The sequence below is a fragment of the Lactuca virosa genome, chromosome 9, assembly GCF_052849685.1.
Source record: "Lactuca virosa cultivar CGN04683 chromosome 9, Lactuca_virosa_CGN04683_v6, whole genome shotgun sequence".
Classification (NCBI taxonomy): domain Eukaryota; kingdom Viridiplantae; phylum Streptophyta; class Magnoliopsida; order Asterales; family Asteraceae; genus Lactuca; species Lactuca virosa.
The window spans coordinates 247,940,552-247,963,830 of record NC_136434.1 but is presented as its reverse complement, the minus strand read 5'-3'; positions in this window follow the sequence as shown (position 1 = coordinate 247,963,830).

The following is a 23,279-nucleotide window of genomic DNA, read 5'->3' as shown; positions in this document are numbered from 1 at the left end:
AGGCTGAAGGACGATATTAGTTTTACAGATTAGATAGCTATTTCTGAAACTTTTAAAATGTAATTGACATTTGATGATTAAATAAAAGTTGTTGTTTATTTATAAGTAAGGTGTTGCTATCTTGTGTCAATCGTTTACTATTGTTTCAACTTTGCATGTTTTGACTTCCAGAATAATTACTTTATTCAAATTCTCCACAGTCAGTCATACTTTGGAAGTAGGTATGAATCAAGATTGTCATGAATTGGGCTTGTAGATGTCTAAGGTGTTGGACATAGCAAAATTTGTCTACAACATTCATGAGTGCTCATAAGTTCTGAGTATTGGATTAAATCCACGCTCACTTGTATCACTTCATGGAATTTATCTCGAGTGATCGTGAGACGGTAATATCATATAAGTCTTCAAACCTAGAGATATAAGTTGTTGACTATGAGTTGGTTGTGCATGGATTGCACGAAAACGCATCAGTAACTTGATGTTATAAAACGTGCCTTTGTGTATGATTCAGCAAGTAGTAGTACAAGCATATAAGTCGAAGTTTATCTATTCCTTTTAGTCCTTGGAGGATTAAAATCGATATCTAGGCCCCTCGATGATTTTGTTTTGACCTATGTGTCGGGCCCAGTCAGAACCAAATTGATGTCTTCAGTTTAGTTCTATGTCAAACGAATCAGAAATCGGGAAACAAACTGTTGGACAATAAGTATGACATTATTCCATGTATTTGTCTGGCTGATATCTAGAACAGAGGATTATAGGATCACTTATCTAAAATGGCACTTCATAGTTCAACAGAGTTTTAAGAGCTACGATTGCTAGTCGATTCCTGAAGTCATACTTGCAACTATAGTTATCAGACTTATCCAACTGGGAGACTGTTGGATAAGGTGTCTAAGTCCGTAACTATATTTGGTATGTACTTGACCCGACCCGGCATGGTCCATTTGGGTTTCACTTCACCAAAACAATTTGTATGGATAATCTTTTGAGAATAGTATATTTATGATTTATTAATATATTACAAGTTATAATATGTTAATATTAAATCATATTATTTAATTAGTATTGATCAAGAATTAATTTGGAATTAATTTAGTGATCAAAAGAGACTAATTAAATATGGAATCTTATATATATATATATATATATATATATATATATATATATATATATATATATATATATATATATATATATAGAATGGGCCAATGTTCATTTAGGATGGGCTAAGCTTGCATGGAAGTCTATGGATATTCCATGGAGCTTTTAACTCATGGATCCTATGGAAATGAAAGGTCATGGGTATTAGGGTTTACATGGATGTAACCCTAATCCACCATACTATATAAAGAGGTCTTTGGCACATGAAATGGCACTAGTGTGTGTGAGAACAAAGGTGGACCGATTTCTACCAGTGCATACTATTCTCTCAAGCTTTCCAAGTTGGTTTGGTGATTTGTGATTCCACTTGAGGCATCCACATTATTGGTGCTAGGCTCTTGAAGCTCCAAGCATTCAACCACAAGAAAAGGTATGTAATTCTACTAAGGTTTTATATTACAAGTACCCCATAACATGCTAGTTAGGTTGAGAACCTTGGAAAATCAAATTTGCATGTATATTAGAGAAAACATAGATCCAAGGTTTCTAGGGTTGCATGTACTCCACAGGAGTGTTAGAATGCTCAAAACCCATTAGTGGTAACAGAGCCTAGGCTTGTTTTCATTATACTTGATGCAAATTGCTTGAAAAAGTCGAAAATCTACTCACTATTCAGTGGACTCACCGAGTCCATGGGGGGACTTGACGAGTCCAAGTGAAAACTCATCCTACTCGTCGAGTAGGTTCTTGCACTCGGCGAGTAGGAGGCCCAGAGTGCTGATTTTCGAGTTTTGTTGCTGGAAATGGACTAGAATCATTACCCTAAACTATTTTTGGACTTATAAAATCTGTTTTTGATGTGGTAATGATTATGATAATCCATTTTCAAAGGTTATTATCAAAGTTTCAAGTTTTATATATGTTTATATGATTCTTGAAATTATTGATATGAATGTTCATGCTTATGAGTTTTAGTAGATCATAGGAATTATTTGCAAATTGTTTGTTAGTGTAATTCTTGATCTAAATGCCAATTAATGGACTCCATAACTTGTCTTGGAGTTATTGAATTCCAAAAGTCTTTTCTTTAAAACCATTAAAACTCATAAGTTATAGAAATGAAAAGTCTTGAATAGTTTCAAAACTTGCCCTCAAGTCTTGGAATTTGTAAAGTCTCACACACACTTTAATTCCAAACCCTAGAGTTTTAAAAGTTAAAATTCAACCCATATACTTTATACTATTATAAGTTTATATATATATATATATATATATATATATATATATATATATATATGTGTGTGTGTGTGTGTGTGTATAAGATCAAGTCAGTCTTACCGTTAGTAGGCCTCATTCACGAAGCCGGTCTATAAGGGGGGTATAAGGTTGTTGCCTATAAAATGGCAGCTTAATGGGTGTCCACTCTCACCCACCGCTTCCTTGACTGGTTAGGGTCGTTAGCTTAATGGGTCTAAGAATACAAAGATACAACCTTGATCAAAACATCACTCTTGACTACGATCCATACAGTGGTTTTGATGCAGGTCAAGCCCAATACTTATTCTTCTAATCAAGTACCTATGAAGTTGGTAGCAGCTCTTCCTTTTATTTAATGCTTGAATAGACTTGAAGTTATTTCTAGTGTTCTGATTGAATATTTGCTTTACTTGATGAGACATCTAATATGTTTCATAATTATCCAAAACTTTCTGCAAGTCATGGTTAATTTATTCAGTATGATGTGAGACACATCATAACAATAATACTTCTATCAAAGTATCATGATCAGACTAATTGGTTGCAGAGGTTATTCAGGTATGGGATCGTTCAGTATATATAATTTCTATCTATCTCAAAGGTAGAACCTCAAGAATTATAACCATCAAATTTATAATCTCTTGAAACTTAACAAGAGAGAGGTTTTGCAGGGCGTAAAATTATTAACAGTTATCAACAGAATTTAACAAAGTTTCATTTAGTATTTTCAATATTTAATCTTTAAAAATTAATACATTTTATTGTTTCTTAAAACATTAATTTATTAAAGTCTAGGATCCAAGTAACGAAAAAAGTAAATGGTTAGGTGACCTTTATCCCATAAACTTAATCAAACTCGGTAGGTAGCGATTACCAATTGCATACAATATGTAACTCCTAGATTATGGGATCCTAAACAACTATTGCTTTGCTTGGCATGTTTATCCCATCTATGCCTCGGACCTCTCATGCTTAGGTGACCTTTATCACATAAGATTCCAATCAAGTCATCGTACTTGAAACAACTTGCAGCATTGTAACTAACCAGTAACAAGGTGACCCTCTAGAAACCAGAAACTACAAAACTACCCCGAACATCAAAATCCAATCCTGGGCCCAGGTGACCCCGTGACGCTAAAACCATCAAATGATAACGAGTGTTCTTCAAAAAGACGGCAATGACTTGCATTTTCAGAAAAGGTTTTCTATATATGTTTTACATTTATAGTTTATAAAAACATGGTCTCATGAATATTGCATGCATCCAAAAATTCATGTACCCTTTTGTAAAATTCATATCACTTGTTATGACGTTCTTTTGGTGCCAAATAAAACTTCGTTTTATTTGCCATTAACCGCGATCAACTATAAATTAAAATCCGGTATTTTAAAGTTTAGTCGTAGATCGGTTTTAAGAACCAGTAATAGTCTTAATAAAACTTTATTTTATTCTTAAGACTTGGATTTTTGGATAAGTTATAAAATCACTATTTTAAACTTCCTTTTAACAATAAAAAAACTTATGAATTTATAGAATAAACTCATTTTATTTTATAAATTCAATTGTATGCATATTATGATAAAAATCATATTTTGATATACTAAAACTTGGGTGATGATACTTATGTTTTAAATCTCATTTAGAATGCATAAAACATAATATCAATATGTTGTGTTATGTTTAAAATACGAATATCATATATTAAATTTCGACGCAAAAAATAATCACTAGTTTTATTATTTGCCGTTATAACGCTATAAACCGATTTTAGTCTTTTTAATAAAAAAATGCTTATTTATTATAAAGACATGGAGTTTATATAATGTTTAAACATCTTTTAAACCATTTCAAATATTTTAAAGTTGGGTGTTTATAAGTTTTACAATAAAACTATTTTAAACAAAAAATTGAGTTTTAACCGGTAACCGGTAAAATGTTTTTAGAAATATCCATTCATAAACATATTATTCTATCTTTTAAATATTTTTACTCAAACTCCAAGTGATATTATCTTATGAAAAAATGTTATGTGACATGTAAAAACCATTTTTATACATAAAACATAACATACGTTTAACATAAAATAAACATCACAAGCATGCATTATAATGTGTATAAACCAAGCCATGTCTAGTAATAATTTTTGTGAGCCATCACAAGAATTATTAAGTGTTTCCTAAAGGACTTAAGGGACACTTCAAAAGGTCTTCAAGATCTTACTTGTTAAGTCAACTCTTGCTTGCAAAAGGACTTCAAATCTTCATGTTGTGAAAGTTGCAACACTAAACAATTAAGACTATAATTAAGCCCAAAACCAAAAGTGAAAGCTTGTGGTTGAGATTATGATCTTAAATGGTTAAGTCATCTTCAAGGAGGTCATTTCTTCATCTTGTTACATTTAAAAAGAATATAACTGGTCTAACTAATTTATTACAACAAATCAATAAATGAAAAATTACTTATTTATCTATTACATCTTATGAATAAATAAATATCAACCAAACACAACAAAAATGTACAAACGGCTTGTTTATACACAACAAAATATCAAATATTATAACAAACAACTCTTTGTTTTTTCTAATACAACTTTTATATAACCAAAATGCATGAAAAATGGCTATATAAAAAAATAAACATTATTAACCAAAAAGCTGCCAAAGAAGATAAATACGGATTTTTCTTAACCAAAAGAAATCCAAACTTGTTTTACAAAAACCAAAGATTATCAAACATAAAAAATCATTATAACATATAAAAGAAGGCTCTGATACCACTATTGGGTTTTGATACGAAATATAAGTTTGTTTTTCACAAAAACCGGCAACGGAAGACTTTAAAAATAACAAATTTATTTTTTAGTTCATAACAAAACCAAACCATCACGGATCCATTTATAGAGGTTAGAATGAAATAAAAACAACCATACGATGTTCTAGAGATAACCTTTGAAGCCTTTGAACCCACTTGATTTTGGGGTGTTGATGAAGATGTAAAGATCAAACAACATGATCTTCTCTACAAGTATCCACCATCAAGAGTAACGCACTTGGAATGCTAGTTCCTTCTTGTATTTTTGAGTGTCTAAAGACTTTAAGTGCTTACCTCAAATAAGCACTAAAGGATACAACTCAAGAGAACTTCTAAACCACCAAACTAACTTCAAAAGAGAGAGAGGAAGAAGAGTAGAAAATGCACGGTTTTAGAGAGCATAAGAGAAGAAGAAGAAGTGCTTCACTTAGCAAAAATGCAAACCTCATGCATCTCTTATTTCCATGCAAAGTAAGTCCTTTTTTATTAAAATACTCTAAAGTATTTCTAGCCTTTAGAAGCATGGGAGACAAAGCATGGAGGTTGAAAAGCAACCCCCATATTTTAATATTTTTGGTCATACCTTTTGAAAAGAGGAGGATTCTTTATTTTTTATAAACTCCAAGTTTATAAAATATAAACTTTGTCTTTAGGTACAAGAAAAAAGAATCCAACTAGTCCAAGATATTGTGCATGACTTATTAATTCATACCATATGAAATAATAACCAGTTATACTCTCTTATAATTATTATTTTCATAAAACAATAATTATTTCCTAATTAAAATACAAGAATCGATATTATTTATTAATAATCACATTAATAATAAATATACAAAATGTGTCAACTTGATAAAGGTGTGACCCTATAGGATCATATATTATTAGCAATATCACTCCATAATGATTCTTGGGCATATAGATTCAACAGTAAGACCATGGGTTGGCAGGCAGCATAGAAGTGTTATAAGACTGCGGGGGTGGTCGTAGCATTCACTAGGTTGACAGGCGGTATAGAAGTGTTGTAAGACTGTAGGGTGGCCGTAGCGTTCACTGGATTGGCATAGTGATAGAAGTGTTGTAAGACTGTGGGGATGGCCGTAGCATTCACTAGGTTGGCAGGTAGTGTGGTAGTGTTGTAAGACTGTGGGGTGGCCTGTAGCATTCACCTGGTCCTTGGGCAGTTGAGAAAGCGTGGTGAATCTATGATTTGTCTGATAATCCCCTCTAGGTGGGATTAGACCATGGAAAGACATGTCATGAGACTGTGGGAAGGCCACGACATTCATGGAATTAAGGAAGGTTGTGGGTTGTATGAGGTCGGTTGTGATATAATACTATAGCTGGGAATGTAGAGTTCATTTATAGCAAAGTGAATTTTTTGCATCGGTGTAAATGGTTGGTTATGTATCCTTGGTTGGATCAGGAGGGTTGTTGGAGCCATTATGGAAGACAAGCTAGGACAACTCTTGCCTAATAGACCCTCGTTCTGGAGTCGTGTGGTGTGATTGTGTAAGACTATCAGCCCCAGCAACCGGTTGGAAAATCCAATATATCGATTAATTGGTAGGTAAGTACAAGACCAGGGAGGTCTTGGTTACATTAGAATTATAGTTATGGTACGACAAGGTGAGTCTAAGATGGTACCCATGATTGAGACCCGTGTTAGGAGTCGCCTTGTTATCAAGTGAAAAGTTTTTGGCAGAAATGAATGGTCAGGGATTCTGTCTACCAGTGGAAACAACAAGGTAGTCTAGGGTCGGAAGGGTTTATGCTCAGTTTGGATTACAAAGTGCAGTAGATTTGTAAGTGATTCTAAATGGTGTGTCTATCGGGAAGTCAGACAAGGCTTTGGGATTCCAATTTCGGGGATAGTAGTGATGGTTATTCTTCAGTGGTTAACGTTAGTGGGGTAAGGATTTGTTCGTCGTTAGGGTATGAGAGCCCTGCTAAGGTTGGGTTTGATTATAGTTTTGGAAGGTTGTTATATGTGTGAGTCAACTTCTCATTCCGTATCGGCGTTGTGTACTATCGTCCAGGTTGTAGGGCGTCTGGAAGGTAGTAAGGATTGATTTCGAGTACAAAATCTAACTTAAGTGGGGGAGAGTTGTAACGCCAAAATCTTAAGGTACTATATGTTGGATCTATATGCCCAAGAAACTGTTGGATTAGATGTCAAAACCCATAACTATTATTGGTATGTATTCGACCCGAGAGTAGGATGGTCCATTTGGGTTGCATAACACCAGGACAATTTGTTACGATGGACTCTTGAGAGAAGGTTATATATGATTTATTAATATATTATAAGTTCTAATATATTAATATGAAATCATATGTTTTAATTAGTATTGATCAAGAATTAATTTGGAATTAATTTTGTGATCAAAAGAGACTAATTAAATCTATGGGGACTAATTATGGTAATTAGTTATATTTATATGTGTTGGGCTTATGATCCATGTTGAACCAAGTTTATGTATGGATACATAAAGAGTTGGGCCACATGAACCATGGATCATAACACCCATGGGTATGGATTTGGGTTATACCCATGACCCTTGGAATCCTACATATAAATATGTCCATTCATAGCCAAAAACGCCTAGACTTGTACTTGGAGTTTATGGAGGTGTTTTTGGTGCATGGAAATTCTCTCTCAAGAGCCACCTTTGTTCATGATGTGTTGTGACTTCATTTGAGGCTTCCACACTATTGGGGCTAAGCTCTTAAGGCCAAATACATCAAGACTTCAAGCTACACAAAATGTATGTTACCCTAACTAGTATCTTGTGTGGTATATACCAATTGCATGCTAGTAATAGGCTTAATACCTTGGAAACATCATTGCATGTATAATTAGTGAAAACATAGATCCAAGGTATTTAGGGTTGTATGTGCATCATAGGATGTTGTAGTATACAAAACCCAACATTGATATCAGAGCCATGGGTTGTTTTCAAATTATATTTGATGCTACTTGCTAAAATAATCTGAAAAAATTGAATTTTTTGCTGTCTGGACAGGGGACTCGACGAGTCCATGTGTAAACTCATCCAACTCATCGAGTTGGTTCTTGCACTCGGCGAGTTGGAGCCCCTGACACCATATATTCGAGTTTTTTGGCCTGTTTTGGATTATAATCATTACCACAAAGTGTTTTTGTTCATAAAATTTGATTTTGTTGTTATGGTAATGATGATTCTCATCCAACTAAAAGATAATTGTCATAATTTCAGGATTTGTATTAGTTTATATGTTTATGCTAATTTCTTGAAGATTGATGATATGAATTATCTTGTTCTTATGAGTTAGTTTAGATTAATAGAAAAATTATGTGATAATTGGTTTTCGATTCAAATTGATCTAAAAGTTGTTCATAATATGAGTTTTTGTAACTTGTCCTCAAGTTATATGAAAAGTCTCATTTATGAATTTTAAAACTCATAAAATTTCCATAAGTTATGAAAATGAAGAGTCTCATTTTTTAAATGTTTTTAAAGTCTTCCATAACTTGTCCTCAAGTTATGGAACTTGAAGAGTTTTTTCATTAAACTACTTTAAACTCATAAGTTATGGAAACCAAAAGTTTTTGAATTGTTCAAACTTGCCCTCAAGTTTTGGAATTTGTAAAGTTACCCCCCCCCCCCATGTATACTTTAATTCCAACCCTTAGAATTTTAATAGTTTAAAATTCAACCCTTATACTATTATAATATTATAGGTTTAATATTTATATATGTATAAGAGTAAGTCAGTCGTATCGTTAGTAGGCCTTATTCACGAAGCCGGTCTATAAGGGGATATAAGGTTACTGCCTATAAAATGGCAGTTTAATGGGTGTCCACTCTCACCCACCGCTTCCTTGACTGGTGGAGGATCGTTAGCCGAATGGGTAGGACAAGACATTAATTATCCCTTCATTAAAAGTATAATCATAAATACTAAGTAACTAAACTCTTATAAATTCCCAATCTTAGTTACTTAGGAAAATGTGAATTTGGTGCTAACCCATGAAATTGCACTTTGCACCTTGTTAAGTCGTTAGTGGAGCGTGTGTGGTTAACCGGCACACTAATCTGGGACTGACAATGTGTGGCAAAGGGTAGCTTGATGTTAATCATAGATCAATGGAGCGTGTGTGGTTAACCGGCACATTGATTAGGTGGTTGTAACATTAAGTGTACCAAGTTAATTTGCATGGTTATTCACTCCTTGTTTGTGATCCTCGGCATCCCAGTCGCAAACTTGAAGGGCACAATCGAGATTTAAACATGTCGTTGAATAGTTCAATGAATCTCAAAAGATCTAGGAGTTTCAATTCATTTAAAACCTAATTTAAATTTCATTTTCATGGTGGAAATTGGTAAATCGTCATTTACCTACCTTCAAATATTTTGTAGCTTGGATTACGGCATCCCTCTTCCAAGTTATAAAATATTGTGTTGGATCCTAGCCTTAATATTTCATATTGGGTGTTATATTAAGGACGTAAATCAACTAAACTTGAATTTCTCCCTCATAGATGTCTAGTTATGACAACTATGGTCTTCCTTATCCTTTTCGATAAAGTTATCCTAATGAAGATGATATCCCAAATGGCGATCAAGGTGAAAGATTAATCCCTTTGTTGTGCGTTAATGGGATTGGAAATCATACTTCATTTCCTTCACCTCCTCCAATTATTATCCCTAACCCACAAGTTCTTGAAAAGTTCAAAGTCACTCGGTCCCTATTGACAAGCAGTGTCTATATGTATTCACATCTTGGAGATGAAGTATCATATTGACAAGCTGGGAGAGTTGGGTGTCGAAGTCTCAAGGAAGTTGACTGTTGACTGGGTTCTTCAATCACTTTCCGATTCATATAGTGAGTTCATTAAGGACTACTATGTGACAGACCACGACATGACCCTTATCGATCTTACCTATTTTCTTGTTGCTGCTGAATCAGCAATGATTTGGGACACTGGTAAAGCAAATTTGATTGGAAGATCCACTTCCCAAACTTACATGGACATTGACAATGGAAACATTGGAAGTCCAGAAAAGTCTTCTCTTCCCAATGGAAAGGGATCGGCCATAGTCAACCCAGTTGACCAAATGGTAAAGGGAAAGGCTAAGTCTGAGATAGTCTCATGTAGCATTACTAAAGAGCCCATATGTTTCTATTGCCAAAAGAAGGGGCATTGGTTGCGAAGCTGCCTGTTTACCTGGAAGTTCACTAGGATGGTAAAAGTCAAAAAGTTTACTATGCTTCAGGTAAAGTCCACTATCTAACTCTATTAAGTTCCTATTTGGAGATTCTTATTACATGATGTGACTAGGTCGCATTTTGATGTTTTGTAGAATCGAAAAAAGAGAGGAAGCTTAGAAGAAGAGTATGTTGAATCTGATCGCGAAGATGGATTTTGATCGCATGATTCAAATATCAGAATTTTGAGTTGCTGCTTAGAAGTTATGATACATTGCTTAGGAATAGATAACAACATAGTTTTCATATGTATTTGCATTGTAAGGATAAGTTTTCCGCAATTTTAAAATAAAAGAAAAAAAATTTGTTTTTATTTATTTTAAGTATCCTTACAATGGTTTTTGTGAAAATTGTTGTTTATATGATTCCATTGATAGCAATGTTGGAAAATGGATTTGATTCTTTCGTTTGTGGTAGTGTCATAATTTACCAAATAAGGAAAGATTCTCATCAACCAAGTTTCAGTTGGATAGAAACTTGGAATCATGCAACTTGTATTGTATGATGAATGATCATTTTCGTCTTTGGGAAATTAAGACTAATTCCTTGTTCACATGTATATGTGAGTCAAGTGAAGGACTAGGAGATCGGGTACACTTGGTTGTGCGCTGATCAGGTCCACCACAAAGAACGATAAGGCTATTTGTCATGATTTACTAAAGTTTAGTAAATATGGTTATGCTTACAAGTTTAAGTGTAATTCTGAAACATTGGAAAAGTGTCAATGTATGACAGGACGAATGAGTAAAATCAAAATCAGGCAGAAAGATAAAAGTTTTTCCAATCTGAAAAGATGGGAGAGTACTTCGTATCATGTTTTATGATCATCTTAATGATTATGAAAAACCATATCACAATTGATCTTCTAAGGACATCTTAGTGCATTTGTTTGGCTAAGAAAAGGAATCGTGAATTGTTGAAATGGTTAAATCAAGAAGATGAGTCATACTTCGTTCCAAAACAAGTCTTAGAGTCATACTCCAAGATTGTAACTTGAATGACATAATCTTAGAAAAGGTTTATAACACTCATCAAATATATAGTTAGATGTTTTTACTCTTGTACGTTTGAAATTGGTAAGTTGTGATGTCTTGGTAAGGACAAATACCAACTACGACCAATTGTGTGAAGTGTTTATCTTGATAAGAATCCGCACTAACTCTTGAATATTTGTTTTGTCAAGGAATGGTTCTTGACAGAGAATCTTATATGTCAAGAGGTCAGTGGGAGTCTTAAAAATCTTGAAAAGTTTCAAGAACAAATCAAGGGTATTGTTAATCACTAGCACACGACTTGAGGTTTAGAGCCTATCGTGTTGACATATTCTTGTTTCTGTGCCCATTCCAGTTAAAGTTGACTATGCATATGAGTTCTATGAGTTCTCAATTGTTTGCATAACAACCTGGAAGCAATGGTAGGCCCTTGTGTTGCCGGGTGGCAAGAAAACTAAGATTAAACAAGTTCAGTCCATATGAATTTGGATTTGTCACTAACCTTGTCTTGTGATTGTGGTTATGAGAAATTTACATGGATAGGAACACATACACCATAAAAATCTAAGTGTCATAAGGTTTCTCTCCGATTCATGAAAATGATGGTGAGGAAACGCTTTCATTAAGTAGATTTTAAGTAGATAGAAATTGTGATATTTGCATTCTCAAAGTCGTTAGTGGAGCATGTGTGGTTAACCGGCACACTAACATGGACTTGTGAGCAATGGCAAAGGTCTGAACATTTGAGACTATGATTACGGCATCCCTTTTCATAGTTCTAAAATTGTTTAGACACACATGTGAGCTATCTAAGGAAAGGTGTATGATTTTGGGAAACTTAGATAAATTCTTATCAAAGCATCTCGTATCAGAAATCTGAACTTTGGTAAGAAAGTCAATAAAGTATTTATTTCTAGAATTTCAGCTGATTTCTGGGTACATGTCAGAGCTAGTGGGAGCATAAGTGTTATGCTAATAAGGATATAATCATCAAGCTAGTGGGAGCATGATTATTATGTTAAATATTACAAGTTAGCAATGTTAATTATAGAAAACAAATTTTCAAATTTGTAATGTTTCAGGGTTTGAAATGTTGTTTTGCTATAATTAAGGGAGAGTAAATTATACTTCATCCCAATTATAGAAAACAAAGTTTCAAATTTGTAATGTTGCAGGGTTTGAAATGTTGTTTTGCTATAATTAAGGGAGAGGAAATAATACTTCATCCCAATTCTAAAAGCTTAGATTGAGATTTTAATCAAATTTAGTCAAGTATATATATGAATGTTATGTTGGAATGGTTCAACATAAGGAAATTCTATATATGGAAACATTATTTGCGTTCTAAAATTTGATTATGATTACGGCATCCCTTTTCATAATCTGAATTATGTGAACATGGCAAATAGCAATAGAAATAGAAATATTATAGCAAAAGACTGGTCTAGTATCATGTCTTTATGTGAGACATCATGAATCGTGTCCCATATGCTTCGGGTATAGGATCGATTACATGTGCTATAATATTCATCCGTTCTAAATTTTCCAAATGCCTAGGGCATTAAGAGGGAAAAAGGAATAGAACTGGATATGACTAAAATGATTAAGCAATTGTCGAGGACAATCTGAGGTTTACCAAATATTGGTTGCTCATGGACAGTTGGAAGTATAGTGTTAATTTTGGAAGGACCTTGTTGAGAATTTCTGAAAAGAGGCAACTTTTGTTCAAAAGTGATAGTCAAAATGGGAATATGGAAATGTTTCCGTATGTGGAAGTTATTCTTTAAATCTGTGTAAGATTAGGAAACTTAATGCAAGAAGGATGTTCAAAGGAATGTACTTTGAATGTGAGACTTCGTTTCCTTGGAATTGCTCTCCATTGGAACACTTTGTAATGTCTGTTGTCAAGTCTTTATGACTTTTGTGCATAGTCATTACAAGAGGATCATTGCATATAAGTTTAGAATCTAACAGATTTCAGTAAATGGCAAAGAATCTTGGATTCTTACATTTATCATAAGGATTTGGAATTGTGAAATGAGCATCATTGAAATGTTTTCAATTGATCTATTTCACAAAGAAAGTACCATAGGTAAACATGGTGTGCATGCTTGTAGCATGGGACAACTATTGTTTTAGTTCAAGTATTAAGTTGATTATTCGAAACATTATACAATGAATAATGAGTAATCAATATGGTGATTAAATAAAAGGTGTTTTATTTACTCTCACTAGTATTGGGGCCATGTAGGATTAGTATTATTCTTGTGTTTCACTTTGCATGTTTTGACTTCCCGAATAACTAGGTTATTCAAATCGTCCACAGTCGATCCTACTTTGGAAGTAGGTATTGAGGAAAGACTGTCATGAATGGGTATGTAGTTTGTCTAGGTGGCCTAGACATAGTTGCGGTATTCATGAGTGCTCCTGGAATAAGATTCGAATATTGGATTAAACCCACGCTCATTTGTATCACTTCATGGATTTGATCACGAGTGATCATGAGACGATAATATCTTATATTCTTTAAACGGAGAGATATAAGTTGCAGTCTACGAGTCGGTTGCACATTGATAATGTGAAAACGCACCAGTAACTTGGGGTTATAAAACGCATTGTTGTGTGTGATTTGATGAGTAAATAGAGCAAGCATATGAGTCGAAGTTTATCCATTCCTTTTACCCTTAGAGGGATAAAAGCGATATCTATGGGCCCCTCGATGATTTAGTGATGACAACCGTAAGTGCTCGGCCGGGCCTGGACTAAATTGATTTGTTTAATTAGTCAGTCGTCATAAATCGGAAATCGGGAAACAACAGATGGACATAGAGAATGATTATAATCCATGTCTTAGTCCATATGATATCTAGAATGGAGGAATATATGATCCCTTATCTAATGGACGAGTCATTGACTAGATCAGAGTTCGACAGCGGCTTTTAAGAGCTACGATTGTTGGTCGGAATTTTGGAGTCATATTTGCAATAATAGTTTTAGACTTATCCAAGTGGGAGACTGTTGGATTAGATGTCTAAGCCCATAACTATTATTGGTATGTACTCGCCCCGAGAGTAGCATGGTCCATTTGGGTTGCATAACACCAGGACAATTTGTTACGATGGACTCTTGAGAGAAGGTTATATATGATTTATTAATATATTATAAGTTCTAATATATTAATATGAAATCATATGTTTTAATTAGTATTGATCAAGAATTAATTTGGAATTAATTTTGTGATCAAAAGAGACTAATTAAATCTATGGGGACGAATTATGGTAATTAGTTATATTTATATGTGTTGGGCTTATGATCCATGTTGGACCAAGTTTATGTATGGATACATAAAGAGTTGGGCCACATGAACCATGGATCATAACACCCATGGGTATGGATTTGTGTTATACCCATGACCCTTGGAATCCTACATATAAATATGTCCATTCATAGCAAAAAAAATGCCTAGACTTGTACTTGGAGTTCATGGAGGTATTTTTGGTGCATGGATATTCTCTCTCAAGAGCCACCTTTGTTCATGATGTGTTGTGACTTCATTTGAGGCTTCAACACTATTGGGGCTAAGCTCTTAAGGCCAAATACATCAAGTCTTCAAGCTACACAAAAGGTATGTTACCCTAACTAGTATCTTGTGTGGTATATAACAATTGCATGCTAGTAATAGGTTTAATACCATGGAAACATCATTACATGTATAATTAGTGAAAACATAGATCCAAGGTATTTAGGGTTGTATGTGCACCATAGGATGTTGTAGTATACAAAACCAAACAGAATCATTATGGAGTGATATTGCTAATAATATATGATCCTATAGGGTCACACATTTTTCAAGTTGGCACATTTCGTATATTTATTATTAATATGATTATTAATAAATAATATCGATTCTTGTATTTTAATTAGGGAATAATTATTGTTTTGTTAAAATAATAATTATAAGAGAGTATTACTAGTTATTATTTCATATGGTATGAATTAATAAGTCATGCACAAGATTTTGGACTAGTTGGATTCTTTTGTCTTTTACCTAAGGACAAAGTTTATATTTTATAAACTTGGAGTTTATAAAAAATACAGAATCTTACTTTTTAAAAGGCATAATGATGGTGTAGGAGGTTGCTTTTTCAACCTTCCACCTTTTGTCTCCCATGCTTCTAAAGGTTACCATTACTTTAGATTATTTTAATGGTTAGGTCTTACTTTTTATGGGCTATATGAGGCTTGCATTTTTGCAAGAGTGAAGCTCTTCTTTCTTCCCTTCTTTCCCTCTAAATCCGTGAGAATAAAGAAGCTCTTTTCTTTTGAAGTTTTGGTGCTTTGCTTTGGTGATTAGAAGACCTCTTGAGTTGTTCCCTTTATTGATTAATTGAGTTAAGCACTTAAAGGCTTTAGACACTCAATAATACAAGAAGTAACTTGCATTTCAAGTGACTTACTCTTGATGGTGGATACTTGTAGAGAAGATCATACACTTTGATCTTTTGTTATCTTCCTCAACACCCCAAAACCAAGTGGGTTCAAAGGCTTCAAAGGTTATCTCTAAAACATCCTATGGTTGGTTTTATTTCATTCTAACCTCTATAAATGGATCCATGATGGTTTGGTTTTGCTATGAACTAAAATTAAACTCGTTATTTTTAAAGTCTTCCGTTGCCGGTTTTTGTGAAAAATAAAGTTTTATTTCATTTCAAAACCCAACAGTGGTATCAGAGCCATCTTTTATATGTTAGAATGATTTTTTATGTCAGATAATCTTTGGTTTTTGGAAAACAAGCATGGATTTCTTTTGGTTAAGAAAAATCCATATTTGTCTTCTTTGGCAACTAATTGGTTAAAATTGTTTATTTTTAGACAAAACTGCACAAATGGTCCCTGTGGTTAGCTCAAATTTGCCACTTTGGTCCGAAAATGTTTGTACTAGCACCATAGGTCCAAACTTTTCATTTTGTTGCGAGTTTGGTCCAAAAATTTTGAAACATTTTATAATGACGGATTTGCCCTTTATTATTTTATTTTATATTTTTCTTTTATTACAATAATTAGAAAACAATTAAAAATAAAACAAAAAAAAAATTCTCTCTCTCTCTCTCTCTCTCTCTTTTTTTTTCTCTCTCTCTCTCTCTCTTTCTCTCTCTCTCTCTCGCTCTCTCTCTCTCTCTCTCTCTCTCTCTCTCTCTCTCTCTCTCTCTCTCTCGTCAAACCAAAACTAGATTTGAGATATGTTTCTTCTCCACCTCTTTGCCTCATCTCTCCAACCGTAGTCTTCAGTCACAAGCTCAGGTCTTCGATGTCCTCAGACGAGAACGGATCTACGTCGGTGAAGTCTGAAAACTTTCTTCAGATCTATCGATCTGAAACCCCTCCTCCTCTTCATATCTGAAAACCCATCCCACAGTGGTAGCTCGATTTTCAGAGATGAAGCTCGAATAAGAAGGATACAGTGGGTATCAATAGATCGAGGAAGGTCGAAAAAAGAAGCGGTGACAGAGATTGTGTTCAAGCATCGATGTAAGGTGTTACCCAGATCTGTTCGTTGTGATATTTTCGTCTAAAACCCTAAACGACGTCTAAAACCCTAGAAACTAGAAGGGAGGCGGCTGAAACCCTAATTTGTGAAGCTCCTCGAATCATCTCTCTGTAACAATGACTTACAAAGAATCGGAATAGATCAGATGACGAAGGAATAGTGGTTGGAGGAGGCGCTTACGAACGATTCGATGTTTATTGGGGTTTTTTAGATCGGACCTACTGAAGGTTGAAGCCACATTCGACAACGATCAGGTTTTGCATGTCTTCTCTGCCCTAGAGTCGTTCTCCATCTCCCTCTTTTCTCTTCTTCTCGTCAGACGACCACCATAGCAAAAGAAGGTGCATCTACGCTGAAACACGGGTTTCTTGGAGGAAGAAGATGACATCTACAGATGGGTTTACAAAGATTTTTCTTGATTTTGAGGTTACAGATAAGGAAAATGTAATGTTTGAGTTTTCAGATCTGGAAAAAATATGTTTGGATTCATCAGATAGTGGTGGTAGTTCTTGAGTTTTAATTTGAAATTATAGATCTGGAATTATATGAGTTTTTTAGTATTCAGATATGGAAAAATTATGTTGTTATGGTGTTGGTGGTGACCGGAGGTGGCAGTGGCGATTGTTGGTGACCAACGGTGGTAGTTCTTGAGTTTTAATTTGAAATTATAGATCTAGAATTATATGAGTGTTTTAGTATTCAGATATGGAAAAATTATGTTGTTATGGTGTTGGTGGTGACCGGAGGTGGCAGTGGCGGTTGTTGGTGACCAATGGTGGTGGTAGCGGTGGTCGTGGTGAGTGACAGTGGTGGTTGTGGTGGTGGTGATAGCATAACTGGTAGTGGGATGAGAAAGAGATATGTTTCTTCTCCACCTCTTTGCCTCATCTCTCCAACCGTAGTCTTCAGTCACAAGCTCAGGTCTCCGATGTCCTCAGACGAGAACGGATCTACGTCGGTGAAGTCTGAAAACTTTCTTCAGATCTATCGATCTGAAACCCCTCCTCCTCTTCATATCTGAAAACCCATCCCACAGTGGTAGCTCGATTTTCAGAGATGAAGCTCGAATAAGAAGGATACAGTGGGTATCAATAGATCGAGGAAGGTCGAAAAAAGAAGCGGTGACAGAGATTGTGTTCAAGCATCAATGTAAGGTGTTACCCAGATCTGTTCTTCGTGATATTTTCGTCTAAAACCCTAAACGACGTCTAAAACCCTAGAAACTAGAAGGGAGGCGGCTGAAACCCTAATTTGTGAAGCTCCTCGAATCATCTCTCTGTAACAATGAATTACAAAGAATCGGAATAGATCAGATGACGAAGGAATAGTGGTTGGAGGAGGTGCTTACGAACGATTCGATGTTTATTGGGGTTTTTTAGATCGGACCTACTAAAGGTTGAAGCCACATTCGACAACGAGCAGGTTTTGCATGTCTTCTCTGCCCTAGAGTCGTTCTCCATCTCCCTCTTTTCTCTACTTCTCGTCAGACGACCACCATAGCAAAAGAAGGTGCATCTACGCTGAAACACGGGTTTCTTAGAGGAAGAAGATGACATCTACAGATGGGTTTACAAATATTTTTCTTGATTTTGAGGTTACAGATAAGGAAAATGTAATGTTTGAGTTTTCAGATCTGGAAAAAATATGTTTGGATTCATCAAATAGTGGTGGTAGTTCTTGAGTTTTAATTTGAAATTATAGATCTGGAATTATATGAGTGCTTTAGTATTCAGATATGGAAAAATTATGTTGTTATGGTGTTGGTGGTGACCGGAGGTGGCAGTGGCGGTTGTTGGTGACCAACGGTGGTGGTAGCGGTGGTCGTGGTGAGTGACAGTGGTGGTTGTGGTGGTGGTGATAGCATAACTGGTAGTGGGATGAGAAAGAGTAAGGGGAGGGTGGGGGTAGGGGTAGGGATAGGGGTAATATTTTCTTTTTTGTTTTATTTTTAATTACGAAAATTCTAAAATGTTTTTAAATAAATAAAAAAACAACTAAAAAAAATAAAAAGTAAGGTCAAAATCATCATTAATAAAAAGTTCAAAGCAAACTGGACCAAACTCGCAACAAAATAAAAACTTTGGACTTGTGGTGCTAGTCCAAACCTTTTTGGACCAAAGTGGCAATTTTGAGCAAACCACGGGGACCATTTGTGTAGTTTAGTCGTATTTTTATATATAACCATTTTTCATGCATTTCGGTTATATAAAAGTTGTCTTAGAAAAAACAAAGAATTGTTTGTTATAATATTTGATATGTTGTTGTGTATAAACAATCCATTTGGACCTTTGTGTTGTGTTGATATTTATTTATTCATAAGATGTAATAGATAAATAGATATTTTTTATTTGTTGATTTGATGTAATAAAGTAGTTAGACTAGTTGTATTTACTTTAAATGTAACAATATGAAGAAATTACCACCTTGAACACTTTTTGAAGTGTCCCTTAATCTTTTAGGAAAGACTTAATAATTATTATGATGGCTCACAAAAATTATTACTAGACATGGCTTGGCTTATACACATTATAATGCATGTTTGTGATGTTTATTTTATGTTAAATGTATGTTATGTTTTATGTATGAAAATAGTTTTTATATGTCAATTAACATTTTTTCATAAGATAATATCACTTGGAGTTTGAGTAAAAAAATATTTAGAAGATAACATAAGATGTTTATAAATGGATATTTATAAAAACGTTTTACCGGTTATCGGTTACCGCTTTTCCGGTTAAAACTCAATTTTTGTTGAAAATAGTTTTATTGTAAAACTTATAAATACCCAAATTTAAAATATTTGAAATGGTTTAAAAGATGTTTAAACTTTATATAAACTCCATGTCTTTATAATAAATAAGGAGTTTTTATTAAAAAGACTAAAATCGGTTTATAGCGTTATAACGGCAAATAATAAAACTAGTGATTATTTTTGCGTTGAAACTTAATATATGATATTGGTGTTTTAAACATAACGCAACGTGTTGATATTATGTTTTATGCATTCTAAATGAGATTTAAAACATAAGTATCATCACCCAAGTTTTGGTTTATCAAAATATGATTTTTATCATAAGATGCATAAAAATGAGTTTATAAAATAAAATGAGTTTATTCTATAAATTCATGGAGTCATAAGTATAAAATATAGTTTTATTAAGACTGTTACCGGTTCTTAAAACCGATCTACGACTAAACTTTAAAATATCGGATTTTAGTTTATAATTGATCGCGATTAATGGCAATTAAACTGAAGTTTTATTTGGCACCTTAAGAACCTCATAACAAGTGATATGAATTTTCCAAAATGGTACATGAATTCTTGGATGCATGCAATATTCATGAGACCATGTTTTTATAAACTATAATTGTAAAACATATATAAACTCTTATTTACAAAAGTTCAAATATATGCAATCCATTTAAAATTCACTTGGGATTTTTGTGCAGTTCATATAGATTTTTGGGTCACCATATTCATATGAGTTGTCCAAAAAATAGTCAAGGTGTTTTCGTATTTGCTTGTGGGAAAAAGGTCACCTAACCATTTGTAGAATAGAACTCACATGTTTTTTAAATGGATGATTTGATCAATTTCTTATGTGATAGAGGTCGCCTAAGCATAAGAGTTTTGAGGCATAGATGGGATAAACATGCCAAACTAAACAATAGTTGTTTAGGATCCCATAATCTAGGAGTTGCATATCGTATGCAATTGGTAATCGCTACCTACCGAGTTTGATTAATTTTTTAGAATAAAGGTCGCCTAACCATTTACTTGTTTCGTTACTTGGATCCTAGACTTTAATAAATTAATGTTTTTAGAAACAATATAAGGTATTAATTTTTAAAGACTAAATATTGAAAATACTAACTGAAACTTTGTTAAATTCTGTTGATAACTGTTAATAATTTTACGCCCCGCAAAACCTCTCTCTGTTGAGTTTCAAGAGACAGTAATATTTGATGGTTATAATTTGTATAACTTGTATAATATCTTGAGGTTCTACCTTTAAGATAAATAGAAATTATATATACTAAAAGATCTCATACCTGAGTAACCTCGGCAACCAGTTAGTTTGATCATGATACTTTGATGGAAGTATTATTGTTATGATATTGATGTGTCTCACATCATACTAAAGAAATTAACCATTACTTGTTGAAAGTCTTGGATAATTATGAAACATATCATATGTCTCATCAAGTAAAGCAGATATTCAATCAGAACACTAGAAATAGTATCAAGTCTGTTCAAGCATTGAATAAAAGGAAGTATAAGAGATTGTGCACTCATATAGACTTATAGTTCAGTTAAGGGAAATACAGCATAAACCCAAAAATCAAGAAAGGACCAAATGATAAGTATTGTTTCTATTGTGGAAGAAACTAGACACTAAAATAGGAATTGCTCCTCTAATCTCATCGAGCTGAAGAAGTTTAACTTGGACAAAACTTCATACATCTATATGATAGAACTATTTATTTTTCCATCATTCACTTGAGTATGTTATACTTCAGGTGACACTAATAATTGATATTATGTGTTGATGATTGGAAGAAATAATCAACTTATTACAAACGAAGGATATTTTGTGTTGAAGATATAACAAGTGTTGTTATAGTCTTTTATTTAAACAATAGATGTTTTATACCTATTCTTATAGGGACATGTAACAGTTGTAACATTATGAATAAATCTAGATTTACTTATCTTTTAATGGATGTTCACATTCATGTTCTGAAACAATGTATTCTGTGTTAAAGAATATTTTCTCATAATGTTATTTATGAAGTAAATCTATAATCTTTCATTAAATTAATAGTTTTGATCATAACACCTATATAATCAAATGATATTTGATTGGAACTTATCTATGTCATAATAATCATGGCAATATAAATAAGAAATACATATACCAACATCAAAATGATGGAATTTTTGAAGGCAAATGAGCTTGATTCATTTGATATATGTGAATCCTATTTATATGGGAAGATGATTCACAAGTGTCTTTATCTATTAGTAGTTAAAGAACAAAAGGCTTGACAAAGAGTAATACATAAGTGATGTATGTAATCTTTTTTCAATCCATGGATAGATTTGGTGATAGATACTTATTCAATTTCACTGACGACTTTTATTCGTTATTGTTGAAACCTTTTGATTTGATCAAATTTTTCATAGTGAAGATTGAAATACACATTAATGAGATCATCATTAACCTTTCGTTGTGATAAAGAAAATGAGTTATTGTAGACCAAGTTTTCTTGGAACATCTTAGGAGTTGTGGAATTGATTCACAACTCATTCTGACAAAAACACTCACTCGTCATTAGTATGGTTCTTGTGGCACAGGATCACCTGGTTACTTGAATCTATCTTTTGATATTCGAGGTAGCCTTCGTATTCTCTAGTGGGATAGGGTCACCTGGCCACTAGCTGAATATCTATAGTACAAGTTTTAGTAGGGGTGGAAATTATTTGGTCCGGAACCGAAAAACCCGAAAGCCAAGTCGAACCGAAATCGATTTTAGACTGAACCATATTCAAACTCAGTTTTTGGTTTGGTTTGAGACCAAACCGAATTGTAAATTTGGTTTTTGATTCGAGTTTCGGTCTTATGAAGTTTAAACCAAACCGAACCGAAAAACCGAATTTCATAAATCAATTAATTCAAATATATATTTTATATTTTATATTAAATAAAAGTATTAATTTTAAAGTAAAAATCATTTTAACCCATTTACTCTTTGGATTATTTTGTATGAAACTTTAGATCTTTCTGTTTGTAACTTTAGGTTTCTATGTTAAAAACATTTTAATTTATGTTTTAAAAATTTTTAAGTTAATATTTGGTTTCCTTGGTTTTCAAACCAAACCAAACCGAATTAGAATTCGGTTTTCGGTTTGGTCTAGAAAATTTGAATTCGATTTGGTTCAGTTTTCGAATTGGACAAAAAAAATTCAAACCGAAGAAATCGATTCGAGGAAACCGAAAAACCAAAAAACCGAACCGATTCTCATCCCTAAGTTTTAGAGGATAAAACATAGACCTTGCAGTCCATTGTATGATGTTTTAAAAAGAACTATTTACTTTATAAAAATTTTGGAATTATGCTCACTGCAACAAATATATATTAAATATATATTTGCAACCAAACAAGTGGATTAGATACTTATATTAGACTAAGGATGGAATGGTTTGTCCTTATCTAAAAGATATGGAGTCATTGAGTTCATGTTAGACAATAAGCTCAACCACTCTGGTATCTGCTAATTGCATTTATGTAGAATAGCCTAAATGATTGT